Source organism: Myotis brandtii, unplaced genomic scaffold, assembly GCF_000412655.1.
Source record: "Myotis brandtii unplaced genomic scaffold, ASM41265v1 scaffold186, whole genome shotgun sequence".
Classification (NCBI taxonomy): Eukaryota; Metazoa; Chordata; class Mammalia; order Chiroptera; family Vespertilionidae; genus Myotis; species Myotis brandtii.
In genome coordinates, this window is record NW_005356905.1 from 3,049,462 (window position 1) to 3,057,451 (window position 7,990).

Here is a 7,990-nt window from a genome sequence, read left to right on the forward strand (position 1 = left end):
ATCCTGGAGAACACTGCAGCCCCGCTGACCCTTCCTTGATTGCTGACTTTTGAGAGACCCTGACCCAGAGGCACCCAGCTAAACCACATCTGGATTCCTGACCCACAGAAACGTTGAGATAAATGTCATTTTAAGCCTCTAAATCTTGGGGTAATGTGTTACACGTAGAAATGTGATTTTTGGGTTGTAGGATATATGCACACATACTTCATTAAGTACTGCTAGATTTCTTTCCTACCAGCAATATTGGGGCTTCTGTTCATACTTTCACTAGCGCATGCTAATATCAGACTTTTAAAATAATTTTTGCCCTAATAGATGTAAAGTGATATCTCATTTTAACTACTGGATAACATGCTGAGTATCCTTTCATATCACTGATCAGTGCTTGTATATAGTCTTTGCTTTTTTTCTCTTCTATTGAAATGTCTTGTGTAAGTAGCCCTTGTTGATTTTAGACATTGCATATATCTTCACTCATTTTATTAGATTCTCAAGTACTGTTAAGTATTTATTTTACAAATAAAGTGGTAACTTAATCCATTCATAAATGTGCATAAAGATGAGGTATGGCCATGTGGTAAGTGGCCTCAGTTAGGCTGATAGAACTGATGCATTGGTCCCCAGTGCATAAAGATGAGGTATGGCCATGTGGTAAGTGACCTCAGTTAGGCTGATAGAACTGATGCATTGGTCCCCAAATTACAGAAACTATAAGATAAGTATGTTGCAAAATAACAAAAATGTGCTTTCCTACTTTTTTTTTTTTAAGCGAGGGGGAAAAGCCCCCAATTTTTTTAAACAATCATTTTTTTTAAGTTTAGTTTAAAATGTCCACCAGATGGCACCAATGCATGATAAATACTTAGGAAAATTAGAAGCATTATTCTCACACTTATCTTAAAATCTGTTGAGATAAAAATATGACAATGTAATTAAGGTTCTATGGTCCTATAATAGCATTTATCTGATTCCTCTAACTAGCATTTATCTAATTATTTGCTAGAGTTTATTTCTTTCACTTGGGGTAGAAATGGGAACATTTTTAGCCTCACTAGATCCTGAATAGTGGGGCTTTTTTTTTTAATAATCATTAGGTTTTGAGTTAAAGCCAGGTTTGCCTCCAATTTAAACATCTTTCAATGCTTATGAAACCTGCAGGTTTGGAGGAATAACGGAAATAAACATTTCATTGCTGTAATTTTGTATATTGAATTGATAATGAAAAGAATAGCCAACATTATCCACCTCATTCACTGGATTGATCTATAAATCCATTTCCTTTTGGGAAAAGGGCATAGAGGAATTTATATCCCTTAAAGAATAAATTTATGAAGTAATATGTTCAAGGACCATAAAAGTGACTTCCAAGCAACAGCCTGGATTCCAAATATAAAACTTTAATACCATTTATCCTGAATGGCACTAATGAGTCAGGCTCTGTGTCTGTGCTGTCTGAGTATCTTTGGAAAGTTTCTATGAGCTCCCTCTCATCTTCTGGGGGATACCCTTTCCGCATTATTGATAACATTGAAAGACCCAGCCAAGCATCAGGCTTTTCATCCCTGGAAAACATATCTCTAGCACCTTCTTACTGGTGTTCATTTGTGGTGGGTACTCCGTATGCTTTCACTGTTTGACCTACTCTTAAAAATGCTTACTACCAGTATGTCCCAAAGTGTGATTAGTGAAACTATAGTCTTTCCAGAAGCTACTTGGGGGAAAATGTATGCTATGGTTAAGCATTGGCAAGCTACTTTTGTCTTCACATTATCACATTAAAGACTCTTTGAAGCCTTATATGCAGTGAATCTCAATAGAGTGATACTGCCCCCTTGGGGATGTTTTATAAATTATTAATTTGTGAAAGTGTTTTTGTTGCCCTGATTGGCCAAGAGGTCATGGATGCTAGATAGACTGCAGTAAACAGACAGTCCCATAAAAGCAAGAGTTGTTCCTCGCTCCCTGCGACTTACACTTGTACCTATTGTCATGTAGCTGAAAATCTGTTCATCATTAAGCTTCTGGCCTAGCTGTTTTATGTATAAGCACAAAGTAGTTGTGATTTTATCATTGTAGACACTGAATGTCTTAGGAATACAATAGCCGTATAAGTCAAGGAAAGGTTGGATTTCATTTTGTTTGGAGCTTTACAAATAATTGTTTTTACTATTTCAGAAAAGCACATTATGAGCAAATGCCACTGCATGTAATTGAGTCGCTGATACAGCACAACTTTGTACACTGGGGCAGGTGAAACATTCCACAGTGATAATTAAAGAAAGGTTGGATTTATTTCATTTTGTTTGGAGCTTTACAAATAATTGTTTTTACTATTTCAGAAAAGCACATTATGAGCAAATGCCACTGCATGTAATTGAGTCGCTGATACAGCACAACTTTGTACACTGGGGCAGGTGAAACATTCCACAGTGAGTAGCTGTCATATTCACCATGATTCTTCAACACGATAGATGCAAGTATCTGACTACTTACGTCTTTTGGTTTAGTCAGTCCCAAACATTTACGTATGAAAGATATGTTGTTGTTGTTGGCTTTCTGGATATTCTATTTGTGTAGGACATAACTATGAATTTGTTTAGGATGGTGAGGGAGATGTTACAAAGATACGTGTTTATAACAAGGGCTCTATGTACCTGATAGGGTTGGGAACTGCTATCCTAGGTACAGAAACTGGACAATTTTCTTAACCCAGCATTTGCTAAATTAATTGGATAATAGAACCTTTATTTTGTGTAACATCTGTTAACTCTAGGGAAAGCTAAACTAATGCAAACCCTGCCATTAATGAAACTTTATATGGTACTTTATATTTCTCAAAATGCTTTCACATGCCTATGTCAACCTATTTTAACATTTTATGAGGTGCATAGCATAGGTATTCTCATTCTGTAGATGGAACAAGAGAATTCAGGTGACTTATTCCTAGGTCACTCAGAGGTCTGGCAGAGACTCAAATGAGAAGCGTGGTCCCCTTTCTTCTACATCTTGTGGTTCTGAACATTTGCCAGTCCTTGCACAGGCCTTTCTCCACCCTCCATGCTTTTGTGGCTGGGAGGAGGTGGGGGAGAGGTCAAACTCTGCCTCAGAGCAGCCCTGGGGCAGGTGAAACATTCCACAGTAAGGGGCTGACCATTCAGCCTGAAGCACACCCATTTCTTATTCCTACTTCTTGCTGCTTGCCTTTCTTGTGATCAAAGGGATGATCAAGGGAAGGGAGAGAAAGTTAAAACCGCCAGATGGAATGTGCGATTTGTGATTTATCATTGCTTTGTGTTACTTTGTTTTCCCATTATCTTCAGTAACTCCTGGGGCTATGGTTGGTATTTGCATAACCAATTCTAGTTGAGATCATAGGCCTATTATAGGATGTCTTTATCCTCAAGGGGAAATAATAATGGCAAACAGTGCTTACTGCATATCAGACATCATGCTAAGTGCCTATGTACAGTAATTCATGTAATCTTTATGAGGTAAGACTTTATCAGGTAAGTAATAATATTATCTTCGAAAAAAAATATTATCTTCGTTCTCATGAAGAAGCTGAAGCAAAAGAGGGTTAAATCACTTACTAAAGGTTATACAGCTAGAATAGTAGGGAGAAGGGTTCAGTACTTTGCCCCAAGTCTTACATGTAGTACTAGTAAATGGCAGAACTGGGATTTGAACCTGGGCATTCTGGCATCACAGGAACTGTTGCGGATTACCAAAGAGGAACAGACTGGGGTATACTCTGAACAGGACATCTGGAGTCTTGGGGTTTTCTTTTAGAATGAATGTTGTGAAAACTTGTCTTGAAGACATACAGTAACCAAGATAAGATTGAGCTTTGATTTTGAAATCTAAAGGGTGTCATGGCATAAAAGGTCTTAGAAGGAACTTCCTACCTCTACGTCTCTCCATTCACGTGTCAAAGTCTCTTAAATTTCATCCCTAAGTATCAGACCTTTGAGTTTTCTCCTGGTTCAACTGTTAGAAAGATACAGTACAGTATTCTTAAAAGACTAATGTGTTAAACTAATTGACAGACAAGTATCAGTGGCATCACAGTTTTGAGCAAAGTTCCAAAGAGGTGAGGTAGAGCTTTTTGGTCAGCTAACTTCCTTTTTTCTTTCCTTTCCTCTTCCTTCCTTTGCCCTTCTTTGGCTTTAATAAGTGAGACCAGTGCTGGAACTCCAGGCAGAGCCACACGTGGGACACTGGGTGAGAGGGTGGTGGTGAGCTCATGGGTGACCAGAGATGAGGTGCAGTGGGACCTGCCCAGGGAGTGCTGGGGACCATGGGCATGTGCCAAGGGAGTGCCTGCTTGCTCAGGGTTGGGCACTGGGCACTTGCCATGCAATGGCAAACAGGTAAATAACTTACTTGGCATCCTTTCTGATTCCTGAATTTAGATTTTAAAATAAGGTAATAGATGTTTTTTTTAAAGTCTCAGTTCTGATGAATTGTTCCTTAGAACTCCTTATCAGCATGTTTTTTCTGCCCTTTATGTACAGTTGTCCAGATTGTGATTTTAGACATTTACAAGCCTTGTGTAAACTTTGGTTTACATTCCTCTTATTATATGCAAAAGGGAACATGCATGATAAAGAAAAGAAAGATGAGGAGGATTTGTTTCAAACACTACCACGGGACATTTTCATGTAGGTATTAAGAAGTTAGGTGCTTTGAATGCTGAACAGTCACTCAGCTATAGGCAGATGAAATCTGGAAAGGGCTAAAATGATTTCGAGGGCCTTATATGGCCCAAGGGCCAGACATTTCCCACCTCTGTTCTAGACCAATGGACCTAATAGACATATACAGAACATTCCACCCAACAGAAGCAGAATACACATTCTTCTCAAGTGCGCATGGGACATTCTCCAGGGTAGATCCTAGGCAATTCTTGCTCACTTAAGAAGATTAATATCATACCAAGTATCTTTTCTGTCCTCAATGGTATGGTCTAGAACTCAATAGCAGGAGGAAAGATGAAAAATTAATAAATATGTGGAAATTGAACAACATACTTATGGACATCTAATGGGTCAAAGGAATAAAAAGGAAAATTATTTTGAAACAAAAATGGGAAAAAAACATACTAAAACCTATGGGATGGAGCATAAAACTGTCCTAAAAAGGAAATTTATAAGCAATAAATACCTACATTAAGAGAAAAGAAAAATCTTCAATAACTAACTTTACACCTCGAGGAACTACAAGAAGGAAAAACTAAGCCCTGAGTTGACAGAAGGAAGGAAATAACAAAGATCAGAGCAGAAATAAATGAAATAGAGACCAGTGAAACAGTAGAAAGGATCAATGAAACTAAGAGCTGCTTTTTGAAAAGTTAAACAAAAGGAATGGAAGGGTTCACTAATGCTGCTGTGGTAATCACTGTGCAGTATGTAAGAGTATCAAACAGCAGGTTGTACACCTTAAACTCACCTGGTGCTAAATGTCAACTCAATGATGCTCAGATCTGTGGGTGCAAAAGAAGAATCTTAAAATGTAGTCTCTGCCCTTTAAGGAATCCATAGTTTAACTGTGAGAGAAGAAACACACTTAAAATGAAAAAGAAATAGAATAGAGTAGATTGAGCCTGAATTTAATAAAGACTAGAGGATGAAGGTCTAAGTGGACAGCGGTGGGTCATTGTGATCTGAGGGTATGGGAAGGCTTGTGAGCCTTGAAGCACCGGCTCATTCACAACCAGCAATCCAGGCCTTGCAGAGTTCTCTCTCATGCTGGGGACCTCAGTCTCTTCAGGCCATAGTCTATATGCCTATGGACATCAGCAGAATGCTCAGAATGCAGCCTTAGTTCAACTTTCTTCTGAATACCTTGTGAAGAAATCGCATTTACCATGGAAATATTTCTGGCTCTCATACTTCAGGCATGGACTCTTTTGTTGGGCCAAAGTGTGGTGTAGAGAAATGGCCACTGCTATGTGGCTGGCATTTCACCACATGTGGACGACACGGGTCAATCGGCCTTTGTGCTTGGGAGAGTTTCCCAGCTCCCCCTGGGGCATGACTCAACTTGTTGGCCTCTGTTGCCCCTTCTGTGGCATGTTTTCTGTTCTGCTAGATTGCCTTTCACTGTTTGAGAAGACGGCCGCTCATCACTGAGGCCTGTGCAGGCACATAACTCTTAGACCACATATCCCGGGTCTCTCCCCAAGTTCTGCACCTGGAACACTAGTCTTTGTTAATTTTTTTTGAATTCCTCTGGGGCATGAGATCAGATGTCCTCATCAATAACCGGCTTTCCTGTCCTTGCGTTGCTGCCAGGAGAGAACGAGGTAATAAGACCCACGATTTATTTGGACTGGCTCTATTAAGAACTGACAGAGTGACGGTTGATTCCAATCATGCTTTATTCTTCCTCTGCCCTGACTAGTTCATCCCTGCTGGGAGTGACTCCCAGTCACTGATTTTAAACTCCAAGAGTAAAACAGCACATCTCACCTAAAGTATCCATGAGATTGCCTCTTTCCCCACAAAATTTGGAGGATTTTCAAAGTCTTTCCCGAATTATTACCAGAGGATTGGAAAGTTCACTTTCTGACTTATTTGCTTACCCTTACAGTATGTCAAAGGGATCTGCAATTGGCTGCCTGGTGATGAGTTTGTTGGTTGATTCATTCTACACATGTTTATTAGGTGTCTACTCTGTCATGCTCTATTCTAGGTATTGGGAATAGAGCAGTGAATAAAACAGAAACCTGCTTTCACTTAGTGGAGGAAGACGGACAAAAAAAACCACACACACAAAGGAAATAAAGTAATTGGTTATTTGAGCATGAGAAGGAAAAAAATGAATTGTGGCAGGCAATGTAGGTTGCTAGTTTGGGGGAGAGAAGGAGGGAAAGTGTTTCAGTTTTAAATATTATTGTTTGGAAAGGCCTTGCTGAGAAAGTGACATTCAAGCAAAGGCTTGAAGGAGGGGAAGAAGTGAGCCATGTATGAGGGGGGAGGGTGCGTCAGGCAGAGGGAGCAGTGGGGACAGGCGCCCTGGGGTAGGACCTGTCTGGTATGTTCCAAACCAGGCTGGTGATGACAGTAGCACAGACACAGCTTCTACATGCCTAAAGGCTTATATCCATTGTGTTGTCTTCCATGTTTCCCCAGCTCCCACTTATAGATGAAGACACTAAGGCACAGACAGGTTAAGTAACTTGCTCAGGATCGCAGCTGGAATGTGGGAGAGCCCAGGCGCCTGGCTCCAGGGTCCTCATGCTCAGCTGCTCTGCTCTGCAGCCGGGCGTTTAGTCCTTTGCAGATGGGAGGGCTTGCTCATCACATTGCACTCGGCCACTTTGATTTCAGGAGAATATATCTCCCTGGCCTTTGTTTTTTTCTGTTCATTCGATTATTTATTCACTTGATTTTTAGATTCACTTGTTGATAGATGTGTATTTGTTGTTCATAATTTGTATCTTTACCTTTTTCTTCTTCTTCCTCTTCTTAAAGGATACCTTTCAGCATTTCATATAATACTGGTTTGGTGGTGATGAACTCCTTTAGCTTTTCCTTATCTGTGAAGCTCTTTATCTGACCTTCAATTCTGAATGATAGCTTTGCTGGATAAAGTAATCTTGGTTGTAGGTTCTTGCTATTCATCACTTTGAATATTTCTTGCCACTCCCTTCTGGCCTGCAAAGTTTCTGTTGAGAAATCAGCTGACAGTCGTATGGGTACTCCCTTATAGGTAACTGACTTTTTTTCTCTTGCTGCTTTTAAGATTCTCTCTTTGTCTTTTGCTCTTGGCATTTTAATTATGATGTGTCTTGGTGTGGTCCTCTTTGGATTCCTTTTGTTTGGGGTTCTCTGCGCTTCCTGGACTTGGAAGTCTATTTCTTTCACCAGGTAGGGGAAGTTTTCTGTCATTATTTCTTCAAATAACTTTTCTCTTCTTTTCTTTTTTTAAAATATATTTTATTGATATTTAACAGAGAGGAAGGGAGAGGGATAGAGAGTTAGAA